Genomic DNA, 21,948 nt, shown 5'->3' on the forward strand with positions numbered 1-21,948 from the left:
TTGCCCTTTTTCTGGGGGGGTCCCCCCCCCTATAGCAAAAAAAAAAAAAAAAAAGGAAAAAAAAAGAAAAAATAAAAGATGACATTAATATCTTTAGTAGGAAAAGTAACTTGGCAAACTTCAGTCTGGATGCTTGGGTCTTTCATATACTAGAGAGAGGCATATATAAAAAATAAAAGATAGTAGACCAATTTGAGGTTAGTATTTCTTTGATTTTAATGATTTGTGTTTAACCCTTAAGATTGAACTCTTTAAATGATTGTTTAAATTACTGTAGTAGAATTACTAGTCACAATTCAGCAGCAAAGCAGAATCCTTTGCTTTTGAAATGCATATATGTATATATTTCACAGAATATGTACTTTTACATGGCAGGCTCCATCAAACTTTCGCTTGTTCAGGAGTAGTTTTATTTTTAAGCTTATAAGGTAGATTATCCAAAAAAATTGATGAATGTCTTCACATGGATATTGAAAAAGTTGAAGGAGGCAAGGTAATCTTACAATTCAGAGACTAGACATAGTGTACTTCTCTGTTGTACATAGTCCTAAGACGTTGTGATTCTAAAACACAAACTGATATAGGATGTATGGTAATCAGGTTTATCCTCAAAAGATTCATTTAACATTTTATTTTTATTAAAATACTGAAAATGATCCATTTGACTATTTGGATTATTTCACTTTGAGCATGTAATTTTTTAGTGTGTACAAAATGCTGTTTAAGTAATTGAGTGTTTTTCCCTAGTATTTTGAGTACTTAAAATTCAATGTTATGTAATTAAAAATAATTTTAGAACTGAACAGCAATTATTTTTCCATATACTTTACTGAAAGTGGTAAAGATGGAAAAAATTTAGGCATGAATTGTGCCTATTCCCTAAGAAATGTCAAGCTTCCATTTCATTAAATTTGGAGAGTATTTTTTTAAAAATAATGTGATGATACTGAAAGAAAGGAAATAAAATTCTTAGAAAGATCTCAAAAAGAGTATTAATAGATGAGATTTGAATAAGACTGATCAAATACTGAAATGGACGCCTTTTTTTTTTTTTATTGCCCACATTGTCTGGAAACTATTCAGCAGAACAAAGGGTTTTATGGATGAAAGACTGGTATGAAGAAACATGAATGTCAACTCAGGCTCTGAAAGACAGTCTGCTAATGAAATATTCTAAAAGTCATTTTCAAGGTGGTTGAAAGTTCTCACTGATGTGAATCAATGCTTTTGATAAAAAAAATTATATATATCAAATAATTATGCAAGTGTTGGCTCTGGGAATGAAGAAAATAAGGTTAGCTCACATGTACCCAAAATATTATGAAAAGCTTTATGTCATATTTCCTTTCTATGATTGAAAATGATCAGATGCCTGATAATATTACTTTGGTGGTAAATTTCTTAGTTCTTACATGCAAGAGATACCTTTTTCTGCTACCTAAGCTATGCTAACTAACTTTGATCTATGATTTAATATCTTAATGGTTAGCTCTTTAAGTAGAAAGTGTAGAAAGGAGATATCTTTAAAAAATGAACTTTCCCAAAACATCCCTGAGTGAACTTTCCTGGTTAAGTCAAGAAGTAATGACTTTTCCCCAAAGGTCCACTGATCCATTCTAGTAATATACATATCTGCCAATGACACCTACTTATCTTCTATTCTATGCTAGGCATTATTTTTTAAGGTTTCATACACACACACATACATATCATATTGTCAATATACATACACACTTATATATGATGCATACCTTAATATGGGTTTAAAATTTGTTGAAATTTTATGTTCAGATGTCCTTGGAATCTGTCTGCATCAGTTTTCTGTGACTTTGATTTTAATCACGCAAGGATGATGAAGACTCTCTCATTCAGCAATGTCTATGATGGTGCCCCACGGAGAGAGGCCCTTAATTAAGAGTAACAATGGTTCTGTGACATGATCAAATTAATGGAAACATGGCTCATTACGTTTTTTTAAACACTTCATATCACATTGACCAAGGGGCATCTACCTTCTTCCCCTGTCACAATCCTAGAAGACAGATTGAATTGTAGTGTTCTGATGACAATGTCAAGCTGGGTATGGGTCAGGCTGGTTTATAAAAGGCACCTAATGTCCAGTTAGTAGATTCTATCTCCATTCCATTTTATATTTCCATTTAATGAAATTTGAATTATATGCATTGTTGATACAAACATAAACAAGAATTTTGCTTAATATTTAGTGCTCTTTGGGACCAACCTAGTCCCAGTCTTCCAAACTCCGTATGCTTTAGTATATAATATGTATTGCCAATTTGTAATACATTTTTCCTCTTATACTATCTTTTCAGCTTGAAACTCCTCATCAGCCTAGATCCACACACAATGCCTTCTTCTGTTTGAAACATCAACTGATATTCCTCCAGTGAAGGTAATGTCTTTGTACATGTTCTTATGGTGCTTTTACATATGTACAGAATGATAATTTTATATCATGTTTTGATTTATAAGTATTTTTATGTACTTTGTACAAATCAGGGAGAGCCTAGGGGTAAGGGACCAGTGCTTATTCAAGCTTATTTATTTATTTCTTCCATGGGAGACAAACACACACTTGTACACACACACACACACACACACACACACACAGGCAATGCCAACAAGGTATTCCCACCATTATCTACTCCCAGCCTCAGCCAGCTGGAATCATGGGTACATGTCTACATATGCCCACCATGTGCAAGAGACCTTGGGATGCAAACCTAGGACCTTCCCGTGTGGCCTTGGCATTGCAGAACATACTATTACTGCGATGCCAGTGTGGCTGGCTGTTTACTCATTAAGAAAATGACAACAAAAACAAAAAAAGACAAAACCCTCCAGGCTCAAAAGCAGGCATTTAGTAAATATTAGCTTTTAAAAAAATGGTTCAAAAATAAGAGTATGTAAATAATATCTTTATAATTAATAGGAAAGCTTGAAATGAAATTGAATCCAAGATACGGTAACATTCAGATGTAGTTTAAAAAATGGAGTCATACTTGTGGAGAAATTTGAATGCTCCTGCACTGATGGTGGGAATATAAAATGGTGCAACTGACATGGAAAACAGTATGGTGGCTCCTCAAAAAAGTAAACATAGCATTATCATATAATTCAGCAATTTTACTTCTGTATATGCACAAAATAATTGAAAACAGTGTCTCAGAGATCTATGTGTATACTTATGTTCACAGCAGCATTATACAAGAGGTGGAAGCAACCTAGTAGCCATAGATGGATGGATGGGTAAACAAAATGCAATACAGACATATTATGAAATATTATCAGCATTAAAAAGGAAGGAAATTCTGACACATGTTACATGTTGGTGAACCTTGAGGAAATCATGCCAAGTTAAATAAGTCAGTCAAAAAAGAAAAATGCTGTATGATTCCTCTTATATGAGGCACCTAGAATAGTCAAATTAATAGAGATTACAAGGGTGACTATCAGAGACTCAAAAGTGGGGAAGACAGAGTTGTTTAATGGGAATAGAATCTAAATATGGCAAGATGAAAAGGGTTTTGGAGATTGCATGACAATGTGAATGTACTTAACACTACTAAGTTGCATGTTTTCAAATGATTAAGATGGTAAATTCTTATGATATGCATGTTTTACCATAATTAAAAAAATAATTTAAAAATAGAGTCAGCCAGTGATGTGGTTAAGGTGGCTAGACCCCACATGACTGACTGTGCAGTTTGAGACCTGGACCCGGATGCTTAAAAAACATGCTGGGCATGTGACATGTGTGCTCAAAACCCTGAGAAGAGAATGGAGGAGAAGGGATTGTGGCATGGCTATCTCCCCTGTGGGTTTCTCTCTCACTCTCCAAGCCTTCTCTAACTCTGGTGAGTGCATGCACCCTATAGCAAAAAAATTTAAAAGAATTATTTTTATTTAACTTTATTTTATTATTATTAAATATTTTTAAATTTGACAGAGAGAGAGAGAGAGGGAGGGAGGGAAGGAGGGAGGGAGGGAGGGAGAGAGGGAGGGAGGGAGGGAGAGAGAAAGAGAGAGAGAGAGAGAGAGAGAAAGCTGCCAGGCCTGAGACTCAAACTGTAGTCAGCCATGTAGGAGTCTGGCATCTTTAACCACTATGCCACCTGCTAGCCCTGAAAATTTTAAAAAATGTAAAGAAAATGGAATAATCCTCATTATGCATCTCACTGATTACATTAGACTAATGCACCCCTATTTAAAAATTTATTTTATTAAGAGAGAGGGAGGGAGAGAGAGAGAAACAGCATTCTCCACAGGGTCTTGTCATGCAACAATACCTCCAATTCTTTCAGCCAGCCATAACTATGGTTATATTTCAAGTTGATGTAGTATTTGAACTCTGGTCTTCCACGTGTCTCCAGCATTGCAGAAAAGTGCTAGCACATCTAGGCTCTGAATGTATTTTAATACCTATAACTTTAATTACAAATTTTGGGCAGCTAGTCTAAATAGAGATCATCTGGTTGTTTTAGAAAAGAGAGGAGCGTGAAGAGAAATGACTGTTATATAATTTTAATATCGATCCATCAAGAATTATTTATTGCATACTCAAATATTTCATATTCTCTGGTGGTTAGGAGAAAAGATAAAATGAATATCAAGAAGGTGACTATTGGGACCAGCAGATGGCATAATGGTTATGCCACTGGATGCCCATGTAGTTGACCATGGATTGCGTCCCAGACACAGTGTGTGTATGCAAGCCTAAGATCCTGAGAGGAGAATGGAGGAGAAGGGATTGCAGAATGGTCATCCCTGCTGGGGATTATTTTTCACTTCCTTTTTGTCTGTCTCTGTCTCTCCAGCAAGCACACACGCCCTATCACAAAATTATCTCTTAAAAAAAAGAAAAAAAAAACCACAAAAGAAAGTAACTATCTAGCTACATTCTGAGGGTTTTTATGTAGCAAATTCATTGCTCATAACACATTAAGGGAATTGACATGGCTCCTTTGTAAAGTCAGACATTCTAGAATTGTTCTAGAATTAATGTCTGTTGACAATTAACTCAAGAAATTCAAGTGCTGATACTGGTTTAAAAGAATGGAAAAATGATCTTTCTAACAACATGTATACTTGTTCAGATAGATTACTAACATTGGCCTTTAATATTCATCTGGGAATTGTTTCGTAATATATTGCTCTTGACTAAAAATGTCTAAACTGGAAAATCTGAGTTCTCTTAGCTGTGTTTCAGCAGTAATATAAGTCCTTCTAGTTAGATTGGTCTGATTTCACTTTCTACCTCTGAAGCTATGGGAGATAGCTCAGGTTGATTCATTCTAGAGAAGGGCAAGTTGAAGGCCAAATACTAAAAACAGGTTAACATGAAGACAGGGAACTTAGTCTAGAAAGTTTAGGGTGTGCTATTGATTGAGTGGAGATTGAGATAAATATCAAAAGGAAAAGCGTGGACATAAACAGAAAACCAAGACTGGCAAAAAGAAGGAGTATATTCATGGACCAGACATTCTAGTCATCCATTTAAGCATTTTTGCTTTTATTGATTCAATGAATCCTTTCAACAGCCGTCTGTGGTAGATACTGTTATTGCTCCATGTCTTAGCTTGCATTACCTAAAGAGGATACCCTGTGACAAAATTTAGGTGCAAATATTTTGTTTGGGAGATGCCAGATTTTCTATTCCCCTTGTGAGGAGTGAAGAGGTAAGAATAAAGAAAGGGAAACCAAATCCAGCCACTCCTGACTTAACTACCTACTTGTTTAATGACCACTCAGACTTTGACCAGTTCTCCAGGTCAGAGAACTCCCTTTCTCAGTCTGTGTGAGTCTTGGGAATCTCCTTTCTCAGTCTGTCTCATTCTCGCAGTTCATTAGTATTCCTTGCATGAAGCATTCACAATCACCCAAGACTGCATTTCATTTATAAATTGATACCTTATTATGTACCCATAGTAGTATTCAGAATAAATAAAAAGTCATGCTTGATTTATGTTGTTATGTTGTGTATATCTTGTTGTTTTCTGGTGCTTTTCTAATGTATGCTTTTTGTATAGCTGGGATTACGTTATTCTAGTGTGGTGTTGTGTGTTATCTATTGAAAAACAGATGCCACAACATACCACAAGACATGCACCTTTAAGTTCCTTGCTTATCGACCAGTTCACTTAACAACCTAGTTACAGGAACAGAACTCAGTCGTTAAGTAGGAGTGCCTGTCAAGGTCTGTTAGGGAATGTCTACTATGGACAGTCAAGACTCAAGTACACTAGAGAACCCCAAGGTACTGTGTAGAATGTGTTTCAGAATTGTTTCACTGAAAGATGTGAGAGCTGGGAATTTTACCCACTAAATCCTATACCTAGGTGGGTAAAGATTGCATCTGGGGAATTAATTTCTAAGCACTGTCGTGTTACCATAGTCTACAAACATCCTTAGGCAGAGACATAGGAAGCAGTCCTTGGTATGTAAGGAGCTGTAGTCTGTGTCAGAGCAATGACAGCATTGGCCACACTGAGTATGCATGTGAGAAATGTGGAACACACATTAATATCCATGTTATTTGGATTTATTAAAATTATACACTACTGACTGAAAGTAGTTTCTACCTTCTGGCTCTGTTTATGAAGGTTAACTCCAGTACAGCTAAAGTAGATGAAATAGACAAGATTAGAATGCTATTGGGCCAGCATCATTGCCTAGTGGTTAAGGGAGTTGGATCCCACATGACCAATGGTGGTTTGAATCTTAGCCCTGGAGGTTTGAAAAACATGCCAGGCCCATATGCCTGTGTATACAAAATCCTGACAGGATGGAGAAATGGGGGAGAGTGGATTATGATATGACCACAATTCACTGGAAGGGAGTGCTTTCTCCCTCTCTCTGTCTCTTTGTCCTATTATGATATGACCACAATCCACTGGAAGGGGGTGCTTTCTCCCTCTCTCTGTCTCTTTGTCCTTCTCTCTGGTGAGTGCACACAGCCTCTGGCAATTAAAAAAAAGGAACAGGAAACCATCTTACATGCAGAATTTATAGGCAACACCGACACACAGTCCATTTGTTCATTCCTTCATTCACTTGTTTGTTCTTTCATTCAGATATTTATTAATCCTGCTGTGAGTCCAGTATGATTTTATGTACTGGAGTAGAGTAATATGAAAAACATGATAAAGATCAATTATAAAAAGATTTCTTGTGGCACCAACATGTTAATGAAAGGAGACGAAATAGATCATTTCAAATCGAAATACATTGAAGAAAATTAAAATGGTATTTTAATTAGTCAAAGCATCAGAGACTTTATAATTGTCAAAGAAAAAGGAAACTATTATTTCTAACCAGAGTTAGATTCCTAAATATGATATTGAGGAGTGTGCTGTCAGCAAGTGGATGGTAGTGCATCGAAGAAGTGGTAAATACTGGGTTGTAAATACATTGCCAGCAGGCTTGGTTCACGGATACACGACTGGAATGATGAATTGAGATGTTCTGAAAAAAAGAATGTGGTTTCATATAGTATTCTTTATTATGTTTTGCATAATAAGTTAAAGGAATATCATTACAAATTCTGTTGTCCATTTCAGCACATTAAGTGTGTGCTCAGTTGTGCGATAACTCTTAAGAACTTCTTTAGGGCATGTTCCTTTCTATGGGATATTGTTCAGGTTACATGCTGTGGGTCATATTTGGATGACACTCTCTTTGAGATGTTTGTAATCAAAGTCTCCTGCATTCTCTTACTCCTTTAGTTGTGTTTTTTATTTTCATGTTTACTGAACATTATGTAGCAAAGTAAATGGGAGAGAGAAATGGTTACTAAAATGGACATTTCTGAGGGGGAATAGGTAAACAAGAAACTAATCATGGTCGGTTATAAGAATTATGAAGGAAATGAAACAAAGTGCGATGAAGCTGAAATAAGAATGTATTGGAGGAGGAATGATACTTGATGACGTAGGGATTGCATCTCTGAAAAGGGATATTTTATGGTGGGAACTTAAGGATCAAGTGCCAGGGATATTGAAAAGCTACAGGTATATTGTTCAGAACATGATCATAGAAAAGAGTCAGATAGAAAGACCCTGAGACTGGAAAGAACTTGCTTATTTTAGTTTGAATAAATCAGTGAGTGAGGCTAAGGACTGTCAGAAGTTCTGGAAAAGGGAGTCAGGGGCTAGACTAGGCAGGGCCTTTGAGGCTGTACTTTTGCTCACCTGGACTAGGTTGTTGTTTATATGCCCCTGTATATTTTCCTTTCCTTTTTTTTTTTTCCCTTATCTTCAGTACAGAACAAACAAAACAGCAAAACTGCATCACTTGAAAACTAGAGTGAGAAATATAATGTTCCTGGAACTATGTCCTTACACGTCTGTCTTGTGATGCATGTGAACCCTGTTAACACACCGTCTATCTCTTCATTAAATGCCTAGCCTATGCTAGGCATTCAATAAATATATTTACAAATGATTTGTAATTGCTCTAAGGCATTTTATGTTTCCTCCTTGGTAGGATATCCTTAGAACTATGGAAATAGCACATAGGATTAATATTTTTTAGAAGAGATTTTTCCTTAGGGCATATGTGCTAGCTGGGAGAGAGAGACAGTGAGAGGGAAAGTGAGAAATCACCCCCCAGGGAATGGCCATGCCACAATCCCTTCTCCTCCATTCTCTTCCAGGGATCTTGGGCATGCATGACACATGCCCAGTGTGATTCTCTAGCCACCAATTCCAGGACTCAAACTGTGGTCAGCCATGTGGGAGTCCTGTGACATAACTGTTACACCATCTGCTGGACCCAACATTGTTTTTAAAATAAGAAACTTTAAGCCAATATAAAGTTTTGAGTGACCACTGAGGAACTAGAAAGAGAGTCTCCAGGGTCTGAAGATTGTTGGTAAATTCTGATAACTTATTGAACCTTTTAAATGAATTTATTCTTTGGCTTTTTGTATAGCATTGGTTAAGATGTTCATCTACTCATTCATCTAAAGTCCTTATTGGGCATCCACTGCATTCTAGGTATTTATGCTGGATGCTGAACAACACATGGGCAATGTTCTTACCATTTAAGGGGTAAATTTAATACGAAAAAGGAAATTTGATAGAACATCTGTCACACAGTCATAGACTCTCCAGAATGTGAAGTGCTGTCATGTGTAGGGGTGCAGACAAGGTCTTATCCCCTCTGAGCTCAGAGTCTGGTGGGAAACGTGCAAAATAACTGTCATGCAAATTGTGGCATGTTGACATTTGTCACCAGCAACTGTTGAGTAATGTCAAATGACAGACCTCATTGTACATGTAAACAGAAATATGCATAGCATATTTTCGCAAGTGAGTTAATTTTCAGAGACTCTCAGTATTTCACTAAGTAGTGGGATATAACATTGATTAAACATTTTACTTGCAAACTATTGAGAGAATTCTGAGGGACAAAATGTGTATATATTTGACCTTATAAATATACTCCTGGAACTGTTTTCCAAAGATATAAGGATAGAAGTAAAGATTTGGACACAAAAATTAAAACAAATACTTTCTCTTTTTTATTACACTAACATTCCAAGCATGCTCCGTCTTCTGTCTTTTATATTACTGAATCTGGAAGGCTTGTCAGTCCGATTTCCACATGGCCAATGCTGTAACCTCATTCAGATCCCTGTTCCAAGGTCATCTTATCATAGAGCCATCTATCACTTCCTGTCACTCTTGTCTTATCCTGCTTTATTATGATTATTGCAGTTTTATTGTAGGACTTAACCATCAACTGCCATATTTATTTGTGTGCATTGTGTTTCTTCTCTGTTTCTATTACTCAGTCCCTAGAATGTAAGCTCCAAGAGAGAAAAGGCCTTGTATTTCCAGTCTGGGAAAAGGTAGATATGGTATAGTGAATAAATATTCCCTAAAGATTTGATGAATGAATGAATACCAAAAACAACACAAACAAACTATTCCACAGTAGATTTTTGGTATGTTAGGTAATCATATCTTGAAATCCTATATGACTGTTAAAATATAATTTCTAGAAGTATATGTATTTCTTTTTCTTTTTCTTTTTTTTTCTTTGAGAGATTTTTTTCTTCATTCTCGTGTGCTCGCTGGAGAGACAGATAGAAATCGAGAAATCACCCTTCTGAGGGTATGGCCATGCTGCAGTCCCTTCTCCTTCATTCTCTTGGGATTTTGGACATGCATGCACATGCATCCAGTGTGAGTTTTAAGACACTGGGTCCAGGACTCGAACCACAGTTGACTATGTAGGAGTCCAGCAAGGTAACCATTATGCCATCTGCTGGTCCCAGAAGTATATAAATTTCTAAAGTATATATTAATGTGGTAATATATTCATGATAGAAAGAAGTAAGTATAATTTGGAAAGCAGGCTTTTCATTATTCAGTTTTTTCTCTCTCCATAAACATATGTTTCTGTGTATATGAAAAAGAAAAATCTTAAAAGTAATTATTTCTGAGTGGAGAGAATTTATTATTCTCTGTCCTGTCAATAAGTCTGTAAAATTTATTCTTTGTCCTTCTCTATATTTTTATAGGTACTTTTTATATAAAAATAGCCGAAATAATAGAGACAATCTTAATCCTCAGATAGATGAAGTAATTGTTTTGAGCTTTAAGGATTTATGTGGGTTTTGCTGGTTTGCTTCTTAGGAGTGGCTCATATTGAATACATTTCAAACTCATCATTGAATTGTTACCTGTGTGTCTAATACCATAACATAGGCAGTCATTATTTGATGCTTAATTCAAGAATTTGATAGAGCTTATATGTGTACAACTATTTGTGCAGTAATATTATAATATGCAATATTTTGGTAAACTAAATACATACTTTAAAAATTTACTCCAAGCTGGCTCTGTAGCACAGTGGTAATGTACTATTCAAGAGAAACCAGTACCCACATGGTGACCAGGGTTCAAGTTCCTGGCCCAGTCAGCCTGAAACATACAGGACATGGACACGAGTCCTTAAGATTTGACGGACTAGAGGAAGCCCTTCATTGAGACCAGACCCCGTGGAGCTTGTTCATCCCTCTCTCACTCACTTTCTTTTAGGTGCATGCACATGCATTCTAACATGAATAAAGAAAAACATTTTACCCATAATATATGTTTTCAAACAAATAGCAATTTAATGTAAATAGCAAACCTTGTCTTTTGAGTTCAGTGTGACTTTGAGTTTGGGTTGCTTACTCTTCCCTCTGCTAAATTTAGTATTAGTAATTTACTTATGAGAATAATTGAATTATCCCTTCAGTCCTTTGTTAAAGCTGAGATTCTGAGATATATTTTCAAGAAAGTTCTGGTGCTACTGCTTTGAAAATCTAAAAGAGTAATAATTTCTATGAAAATAATACTCCATTAAAATCATATTCCTTAGGCAATCATTCAATATTTCCCCCCAATATGGATCAGCCCATGAATTCCCGAGAAAGATTAAAAATGCATTTTAAACTTCTTTAAACTTTTTAAATCTTAAATTAAATGCTTAACTCTCTTTAAATGTGTGACACCATCCATCACAATTTTATATTTAGGCACATAATAATGTATAATCTCAGCTTGCTGTCCACTTGTAAAAATGGGAATAGACTTGGAGAAATAAGCAATTTCCCAACAGAAAATTGGAAATTCTGCCAACCAATTCCAAGTGACCCGCCATCAATCAGTGTTAAATTCTCTGGGGCTATTGTTGAAGGGTATTGCTATTAGTGAAGGGCTTCACCTGGTGACTAATGGTATATAACAAATACATTGAAGAACTATGGAAACCCCCCGAATCTGTAATTGTCTGGTAACTTTCAGCAGAGACCTTTCCTGGCAATTGAGAAATAAAGTGAGATTTTTATAACCTCCTTGCAGTTCTTTTATTAAACTACTTGTTTTTAGAGAAATAGGTGAAATGATTTTGCCATGCAATTAATGTAAATTAGCTGACAAAATATTTCTTTATGCCTAAAGTGTTTAATGTAGACATTTGGAAATATGTGGTATCATTTAGAATTCATGCAAATGTGACAATTATTCTGATTCTGAAGTTAAATAAGAAGTCTAAGTTTGCAGTAAAATCTCCTTGTTTGGTATTATTAAATAATTATGATTAATGCCTGAAATGTAATGTTCCATGGTAGTAATTTCCTTGTTTGCTTGAGCGAGTACATTAGGAATTCATTAAAAATGCAAGCTCTTCAGATACCTTGAAAACTACAAATGTAGTAAGGACTTTGGTGGAGGTTAGGAAACATTCTTTTCAATAAGAAACCATGACTGGGGTGAACCAACAGCTGGCAGATAAACTATGATGGATTTCTAGTACTGAAATGAAAGGCTAGACAAATGGGTTTGTTATTTGATGTCAAAAATCAAATCCATTCTGATGTAAAGATCTAATTGCAAGGCCAACTGCCATTCCTCCAACTTTCAGCTATAAAGACTGAATCAGGTAAGACCTAAAGCTTGCAAAAGTGGCTAGTACTGGTGGGTAACTCACAGATATATGAAGGCAGCTAAGAAACCGACATTCTCAAAAAGCACTTTATCTCAAAGTAGTGAAAATAGTGAAGTCAATCAATTGATTGGTTGATCAGTCAATCCAGCACTCCTGGAGCACCTGCCTCACCAGGTGGTTGTGAAGATTAGAGGAAATGAAGTATATAAAACACCCAGACCTGTGTTTGTTCTATCTGAAAGTGTCATTTAAAGGGATGTTTCAGAGTTAGTTATGTGGTAGTCAATCAATTGGCCTTGTCCACTTAGGTTGAAATGATCCAGTGAAGAGTAGCATCCTGCCACTCTTTCATGCCCTGGGGACACTGTCTTCAACCAAATGAAGGCTGAGATTGTGAAAGGGTTACTGACCAAAAAAAAAAAGCGAATCTTGGACTAATAACATAGTCTGAGAGAAAGACTTAGAGGATTTCTTCCTGAGAAATCATGAGTCTGTACCATGAGAGACCATCAGCAATAGCATTGGGAGTATGTGGTGGTGATGGTGAAGGAAAATATAATATATGATTCAAATTGGAGAGTGACTTTGCAAGGATTCACTTAAAAATCCCCAAACATAATCTTTTTGTCTACTATTACTACCAGCATTGTGTAAGATAGCCATTGTATGAGATCTATATTTTGAAAACTGCCTATGAACCCTGGACACATTATGGGATTAGATAATATAATGTATAGAATTTAGGGAAGTGACACTTAACTGAAGCCCACCTGTGACTTGGATATATTTTTGCTTTGTTACTACAAGATGTAATAAAAATAATCATAAAGTTCCTAAAATAGACATCTAAAATGATCAGTGGAATGATTCATGGTGTGTACACTGTGACAATTAGGATTTTTTTTCCTAGAGAGATAAGGGTTGTCCTAGTCAGTTTAGGCTGTTATAATAAGATATCATAAAGAGGTGACTTAAAAACAAACATACATTTCTCATATTTGTTTTTTAATTTAATTTTTTCTTTTTCTTTTTTATTTTTTATATTAAATTTAGTCACACATATCTTTATAGTGTATAACTTTTTTTTGCCAGCATGATTATCATGCATATCCATCAAGACAAAGACATTACTATACACATCATGATCATTAAATAGCTTTTCATTTTTTCAGGTTATTATTATTTATTCTCATTATTTTTCTAAACATTCAATTACTATATATAATTTGGCTTATAAAGATAATTTACCCAACATGAAATACTTCTCAGACCAATCCAGTTGAGAATATTATACATGTTATCATCAACAGGTAATAAACTATTTCTGTATCCCACAAATGTCATGCCTATTTGTTCTCAAGCTATCCTTCTCTATACTCTTCCCTATTCTCCCTACCCCCTGTTCCACACTGTCTTCAGCATCCATAACTGTTTTCACTGCTTTTATGCCCTCCAATATTTCAATCTCTACCATAGACTGCAGATAGTCAGTGTATATCACTTGGATACATATAATATCTTCTTTCATAGCCTGGCTTGCTTCCCTCAGACATTTCTCATACTTCTGAAGGCTGGGAAATATGAGATAAGGGTACCAGCATGGTGGGCCCCTGGTGTGGGTCCTTTTTCTGACTTATAGTCTGCCTTCTTGCTATATGCTTAAATGGTGGAGAAAGATTAGTGCCTTTCAAGGGCACTACTCCCATCACGGGTCTCCACCTTGATGGTCCCATCTAAACCTAATTACCTCCTAAAGGCCCTGCATCCTAATAACTGTCACTTTTGAGGTTAGAGTTTCAATATATGAATTTTGGAGGGATACAAGCATTCAGTCATAATAAAGGTTATGAGGGCATGTCTTAAAACCTTTAAATCATGTTGGGTACATAGAGGGAAACTTCTGAAAGAGTTGGGGCAAAGATGCCCCTTACTAGTATTTTATAGCTTGTGAGAGTTAGGAGGCAATAGAAGAAAGTATAGGCCTAAGAAGTAATGAAGATGCAATCAGTCATCACAGATTGTGCTATAGCAGAGAGTTGATTGGACAAGGAAGAAGATATGTGTTATAGTCTGCCCTGGACACATCTGTCCAGCTCTCTAAAGCTCAGTTTCCTTATCTGAAAAATGAGAATATAAAAGTTTTGTCTAACTCAGAGGCAAGTTACAAGAACATAATTGTATGACTTATGTGAAAGTGGTACCAAGTGATTGGCAAATGGAAGGAATTATTACTATCTGATGTAACAAATTACTAAAAATGCTTAAAACCACACAGTTGTATTATCTTACAGGTCTGGAAGTGAGAAGTCCAGAATGAGTCTTATGGGACTAAAATTAAGGTGTTGGCAGGGTTGGGCTCCTTCTGTCTGTCCAGATAATTCAGGCTAATCTTCTCACCTCAAGGTCTTTAACTGTATCTGTAAGGTCTTTAACCCTATCTGTAATATTTTTATATTCACAAGCATGAGAAATTGGGATATAGTGATCTTTGGTGGGGAGAGCATTACCTGACTACCTTATTATTCCATTAGCTATTCAGGTAATTAATATATGCAACTTAGAAAAAGAATCAGAAATATATTCAGGACAATAAGACAGAATTTATTTTACATGAATATATTTTTTTCCCTTAAATTTAACTTTTGGGAAGTGGAATTAGATACATTAATGGATGGTAGAGTCATATGTAGTAATTAAAATATGATTGTGGGTTACTTTCTCCTGACATTAGAAACAAGGTGGTTTGTGTTTTAAAAGTTCTCTGAGAACACTGCCTGAAGACTATTAAAATGCATTTTATAGGTAAAGGTACAGCATATATACTAACTGATGAGGGCATAAATCAAGAAATAACAAGACTAGGGACCAGCAGATGGCATAATGGCTATGTTGCTGGACTCCCACATAGTTGACCATGGTTCGAGTACCAGACCCAGTGGCTTAAACTCAAGCCAGGTGCACGTGCGTGCATGCCCAGAGTCTCAAGAGGAGAATGGAGGAGAAGGGATTGCGGTGTGACCATCCCCTCTGGGAGGTGATTTTTCACTTTCTGTCTCTCTGGTGAGTGCACATGCCCTATAGCAAAAATTTCTTAAAAAAAAAAAAAGAAAAAAAAGAAAAAAAAAAATAAGGCTAGTCTTTCTAATACTAGCTGCACTTATTTTCTCTTCAATATTAACAAGCTATATGCACAGGTCTATGGCTAAGAGAGAAGTATTATACAAGTCTTTAGCATATGAATTTTTTGGTAGGGATTAGAGAAATGTGGGCCCATTTTGAGTACTGAATATTCAAACTACAGGGGGCAGTAGAATAATTTGAGTTATTTTTAGTATTGTCTTCCAGACTTGCCAAGGGACAAGTCAATCAGATATACAATTTAACTTGAAAACCTTGCAGAAGTGTTGCAAGAGCTCTCCCAATGAGAATAGGGACTCTGCAAAATAGAATAGCGGTTGCCGATTTGATGTAGAGTCATAAGCGTGTTAAATATATGTTTCTTGAAGATATAGACATATTGGCTTACATTGTTACTCCCCCAGGGACTTCATCAGGAGGCTCAATATCATGGTTATGCTTGAGGAGAGTGAAGGAATAATCCATATTGAGCGGTAGAGTATCCCCTAAAGATTAAACCCAATAAGAACTCAGTAGAAAGAAGAGACATACAATCAGAAATTGGGGAATCCCAGTGTTTCCATCTTGCATCATATTTGTACTAAATAGAAAGAGACAACCTTCAAATTTAGCAGCCTCTAAAATAAAAAAGGAAGGATTAAACTTGGTAGGAGTGAGACTGGCCTCCACTGCTGGATTATTCAGAAGTTTTCTGATTGGTTGGTCCTCATATGGGAAGTAAGGAAGCTTTCCAGTTGCTGGACCCTGTTCTGAGTTCAAAAGACCATATTTCCATGGGAATTCTGATCTCTCAGTTCTAAATCTGCCCTTCCTACCTCTCCTTTGAGTACAATACTCATGACAAACTTTCTGAGTACAATCCCATTGGCCCAATGGTTCTTAGATCACTCCTCATTCACTAACTATCCAGATCTGCATAGAATACACTTTCTCCTTCTATTGTCTTAAGCATTCTTAATTACCATTGGTCATGCATGACTTCCTCCAGGAAGGCTTTTCCAAGGCCCAGTGTGATGCATAACATCATGACCTCCCCCCTTACCTCTAAAGTGTTTCTTTTGGCATTTTGTGCTTCTTTGTATCCTAACCAATTTAATTTAAGTGTTTGTTTATTTTCTCTTAAACCTGCTAGACTGTGAGTTTCTTAAGGAGGAATGTGACATTTGCTTCTCCACATGTTTAAAAAAGTATATCCATTTTATGGCCAGTAGGTGGCATGATGGTTAAGGACTCTCATGTGGCAGTTCCAGTCCCAGACCCAGTGGCTGAAAACTCACGTCATGTGCATGTGCTTATTTGCACAAAATCCTGAAAGTAAAATGGAGGAGAAGGGATTGAGGCATGACCATCCCCCTTCAGGGGTGATTTCTCACTTTTTCTCTCCCTGTCTCTCCAGTGAGTACACATGCCCTATGGCAAAAATCTAAAAAAAAAAAGAAAAGAAAAGAAAAGAAAAGAAAAAAGTCTATCCATTTATCTTTGAGACAGAGAAAGAAAGAGAGAGAACAAGAGATAGGAACTCTTGGGAGGATTCTCACAATATCATCCTTCCCTCATTTCTGCAGTCAGCCAGGATCATGGTGCACCTGTTGGGGTCTGTCACAAGGTCTCCTGCACCTCACATCATTTCTCCTGCAGGAGAAATATCTCACTTCATATTATACCCAATGCCTAACAGGATCTGGTACATAATAGGTACTTAATAAATATGCAAATGAAGGGATGAATAATAAAAATAAAATAAGGGATGGATGTACAAGAACTATTCCCGCCTGAGGTTGTGCTGCTGAAACGTACTATACAACTCTCATTAGAATCAGACCTGTTACATTAAGATGAGACTTTATGACGACAGAGAAACTCATTACTGCTTATATTTGATTAAGTCATAATTTTACCTAATTAGGAGAGTCACAGGTAAACATGTTGACAGTTACAAACTTATCTTAAAAATGAAGACTATTTGTATCCTTTATGGTTTTCAGGAGCAATAATCAAGTGAGATGTTTATTTTGAAAAGAAAAGTGATGTCACATATTAATAATATCAATAAATATCCTGTGTTGGGCCCTTGTCTGTCAGATGTTAGGTGAAATACACTGTAACAGAATTTAATTCTTAAGACTATCTGCTTCCATTTATAGAAGAGCTAGGACTAGAGAAAGAAAGATACTTGCTTTTTGTTGCAAAGCTAGCACAAGCCTTTGTTAGGGATCTAAACTACTCTAGAAGCTATGCTTTTAACCATAATGCAGTCTTGCCAGATTTGGTCATCTATGCTTTGGTCAGAACTTTTATTTATGGTATGAACTTAGGTTAGAATCTCTGTAGCAATAATAGGGCTGGGGGAAAAAAATCACTATAATGAACAAATAACCACAAGGACAGAATCATCCAGTGGTGAAACAAGATTTATTTCATGCACAAGAATTCTGCAAAAAGTAAAGCCAGTGGCTGCAGGTGGCATGGAAGTTAAGGTAGCTGAATCCTATGAGGCCAAGTGCATGGTTTGAGTCCTGCTGACTTGAAAAACACACTGGGTGCATATGCGTGTATGCCCAAAATCCCGAAAAAACAGTAGAGAAAGGATTGTGGCGTGGCCATCATCCCCTGTGAGTCATTTTCTCTCTCTCTCTGTCTCTGTCTCTCTCCAGTGAACTTATATGCCCTATAGCAAAAACTTAAAAAAAACCCCAAAACAGAAAAGCTCTGTTGACTCAGAAAATGACCAGTTCAGGGTAAGAGGAAGGAGTGTGCTAGACTTCCCACAGCCTAGCACTTCCTAGTATCAATGACATTTCTTGGGACTCCCTAAACTCATCATATTACAACTGATTAATCTCTTCTTAGTCCTTGAGTTTATCAGGCATTTCTTTTTCAGTTTTTATACTTATTGCCCCATTTCTGGACCTCTCTTTTTATAGATTTTTAACTGTCTGGATTATAGTCATCCTTTGTGCTTGGAGCATAGTATAAAACTAATAAATATTTTTTGAATAAAGTAAAGAAATAGAAGCAGATGAGTTTCTGGTTTATTTAGTATCATTTTATACTGATTTGTTTCAAGGTCTCTCCCCTACTGCACTTTGATATATTACTGCTCTTAAGCACACAGTTTAAAAAAAATTACATCCACAGAAGAGGGAGAGGGGAAGTGAACCCATGTTAATTATTAGAACATCTTCGATTAACAAGCTTTTTTTTTTATGTAATTGTCCCTTAAATCCTTAAAACATCCCTTTGTAGCAGTTTACAAACATGAAATTTGAGGTTCAGAGGAGTTAATGATGTAGTTACAAGTATTAAAGTATAGAACCAGCACTACTACCCCGGTCTGACTTCAGAAGCCACTTTCTTTCTACTAAGCCAGAGCAATCTGTGTTAGTAAAATAATCAGAAAAACTTACTGTGGAAGGGAGGAAGTAAAGAGAGACACTAGGGACACTAGGGACCAGCAGTTGGCATAATGGCTATGTCGCTGGACTCCCATGTAGTAGACTACGGTTGAAGTCCCGGACCTGGTGGCTTAAACTCACGCCGGCGTGTGTGCATGTGTGCCCAAGATCCCAAGAGGAGAATGGAGGAGAAGGGATTGTGGCATGGCCATCCCCCTGGGGAGTGATTTCTCGCTTTCTGTCTGTCTCTGTCTTTATTGCGAATGCACACTCCCTATGGCAAAATCCTCTTAAAAAAAAAAATAAAAAAGAGACACTAATGTTAGAACTGTTAAGAAAGATATTTGCATAAGGTGGACCTCACTGATACCATCTATTTAGTGCATCTCCTCCCTTACCCTGGGATAATTGGATTAGCTGGTTGGCCTTTGTGGACAAAAATCTTTCTAAGTGGAATGTTAAGAGAGCAAGAGGTGGGTCAATATTTTAATGGTAAAAAGTTGTCTCAGCCAGAGCAAAAGTCCAACTTTTCTTTGCTAGTAAAGTTAGAGGAACAGTACTTAAGCACATAGAAGTTGAAGAGTAGTCACTCCAATACCTCACAACAGGCCTCAGGCACCAGGGGTTGATACATTTACAAGGAAAATAGGCAACTGAAGGTAGAAAACACTGAAAAACTGCAAAACTGTTCTAACCATCCCCCTTCCCCAACCCCAAATACCATCTTGAACTAGTACACATAAGGAAACATCCCTGTCATCTTACTGAGCACTGAACTCTATTATATTAGAATGTTATCAGTGAATCCCTTAGCTGGTGGCAGTGTAAGATTGACAAAAAATATGGGTTTGGGAATCAGGAAGATGTGCATTTGGTTCCTATAAAGATAGTCAACTTATCAGCTGATTAACGCTTAGGTCTTTAAGCTAAGCTTTCTTTTTTAGGAATTATTTATTTTATTTTATTTATTATTATTGTTAATTTACTATAGGGCATGTGTACTCATTGGAGAGAGACAAAGAAGGGTGGGGAGTGAGAAAAGAAGCCACCAGGTCTAGAACTCGAGCTGTGGTCAACCATGTGGGAGTCCAGCGCCTTAACCACCATGCCACCTGCTGGCTCCCTAAGCTAAGCTCTCTTAACCTTAATTTCTTCAACAAGAAATGAAAAGCATGTAACTCTAGAGTTGTATGAGCTAACTTAGGTAATGCTGAAAAATGCTGCACATGCTTTGCTCGTTAAATGAACTTTTGTTGTATTAATAATAGCAATAATAACTCATTATAATGATAAAGATAGAAATATAGTGGTTCATTATTTGTATATAACTTGTAATTATTAAATAAAATTAATCATAATTTGTTTTTGAAGTGGTAAGGTACATAAATAAAAATGCTTTACTTGAATTGCTTACCATTTATGTACTTTATCTTAAAATGAGACATTATTCCTTTAATAGATACTTAGCGCAGTTATGGATTGTGCTGTCTTCCTTCATTTGTTTGAATAATTACTTTATGACTGAGACTTATAGAAACCTGATTAAAATCAGCAATAATACTGTTTCTTTCCTGCTCTTCATGTTATTTAATAAGGTGTGAAAAACAATTATATCTATTAATGAAAAAAACTGTTTAAGCAGCCTAGCAGTTGGTATCAATACCTTTTATTTCTTGCCTGGGTTTTCAAGATAATCAATGGTCATTTCAGTAACAGTGAATATTGGATCTCTCCTTCAGTAAAACGCATAGATGAAAAACAACAATAACAAAACCCCATAAAAACAAAGCCAGAAAAGTAATTTTTAAAATTCAAAGAATCACAAATACAGGTTCTGCATACTAACTTCAGTCAGCCCGAGGGTGCTGCCACCCCTTCTAATCTGGATTCCAGTTCCCATCCTGATGGTTTTCAGGAGAGCAGTAGTTCAGAATCAAACAAGCATCTGTACTAATAATACTTATAAAGCGTTTAAGGAAACCATTTATCAGAATCAGGATGTTTCTAAAGTGGTGCTTGTCAGCTGAGACATTTAGATTTGTTCTAAAGACAAAGAAGAATGAGGTTAAATTAATCAAGTAATAGCCAAACTTTTGCTTTGGTAAAGAAATTACACACTCAATCTGAAAATCACATGAAGGGTCTATGTAGAACTGGATCTATGTAGCACAGAAAAATTGTTTCAGAAAGAAATAGTAACACAGAGCCCCATAGAATGCTGAGGCCTGGTATAGATTTTACTTTTTTCTTGTAAAAGCACAGGAATAAGAGAAAGGACTTTTCAGAACAAATTTTGCTCAGTTAAAAAGGTATGCTTGGGGCCAGCAGATGGCATGGTGATTAAGGCGCTGCACTTACACATGGCCAACCAGGGTTCATGTCACAGACTTGGCAGCTTGAAAATCACTCCTGTGTGTGTGCATGCATGCCCAAAATCCCAAGAGTAGAATGGAGGGGAAGGCATTGCGTCATGGTCAACCCCCCAATGGATGATTTCTCACTTTTCTTTTCTCTGACTCTCTTGGGCAAGTGCATGTGCCCTGTGGCAACCTAAAAATTAAATAAATAAATAGCATGCTTATTCTGAGATTATATCATAACATTTACATATCTATCTCAAAATGTGGAGGCAAACCTAGATCATTCTTATTTAACTCTGCAATTTAACTGGTCTTTGAAATTCTCATTCTGAGTACTCATGATGTAGTGTCAAGACTTTAAAGAGTATTGGGAACCAGCAGTTAGCGTAATGGCTATGTCAATGGACTCCCACGTAGTCGACCGTGATTTGTTTCCTGGACCCAGTGGTTTAAAACTCACGCCGGGCACGTGTGCGTGCGTGCCCAAGATCCCGAGAGGAGAATGGAGGAGAAGGGATTGCGGCGTGACCATCCCCCCTGGGGGGTGATTTCTTGCTTTCTGTCTCTATGTCTCTCTCTGTCTGTGTGGCGAG

This window comes from Tupaia chinensis, unplaced genomic scaffold (genome assembly GCF_000334495.1).
Source record: "Tupaia chinensis unplaced genomic scaffold, TupChi_1.0 Scaffold000235_1, whole genome shotgun sequence".
Classification (NCBI taxonomy): Eukaryota; Metazoa; Chordata; class Mammalia; order Scandentia; family Tupaiidae; genus Tupaia; species Tupaia belangeri.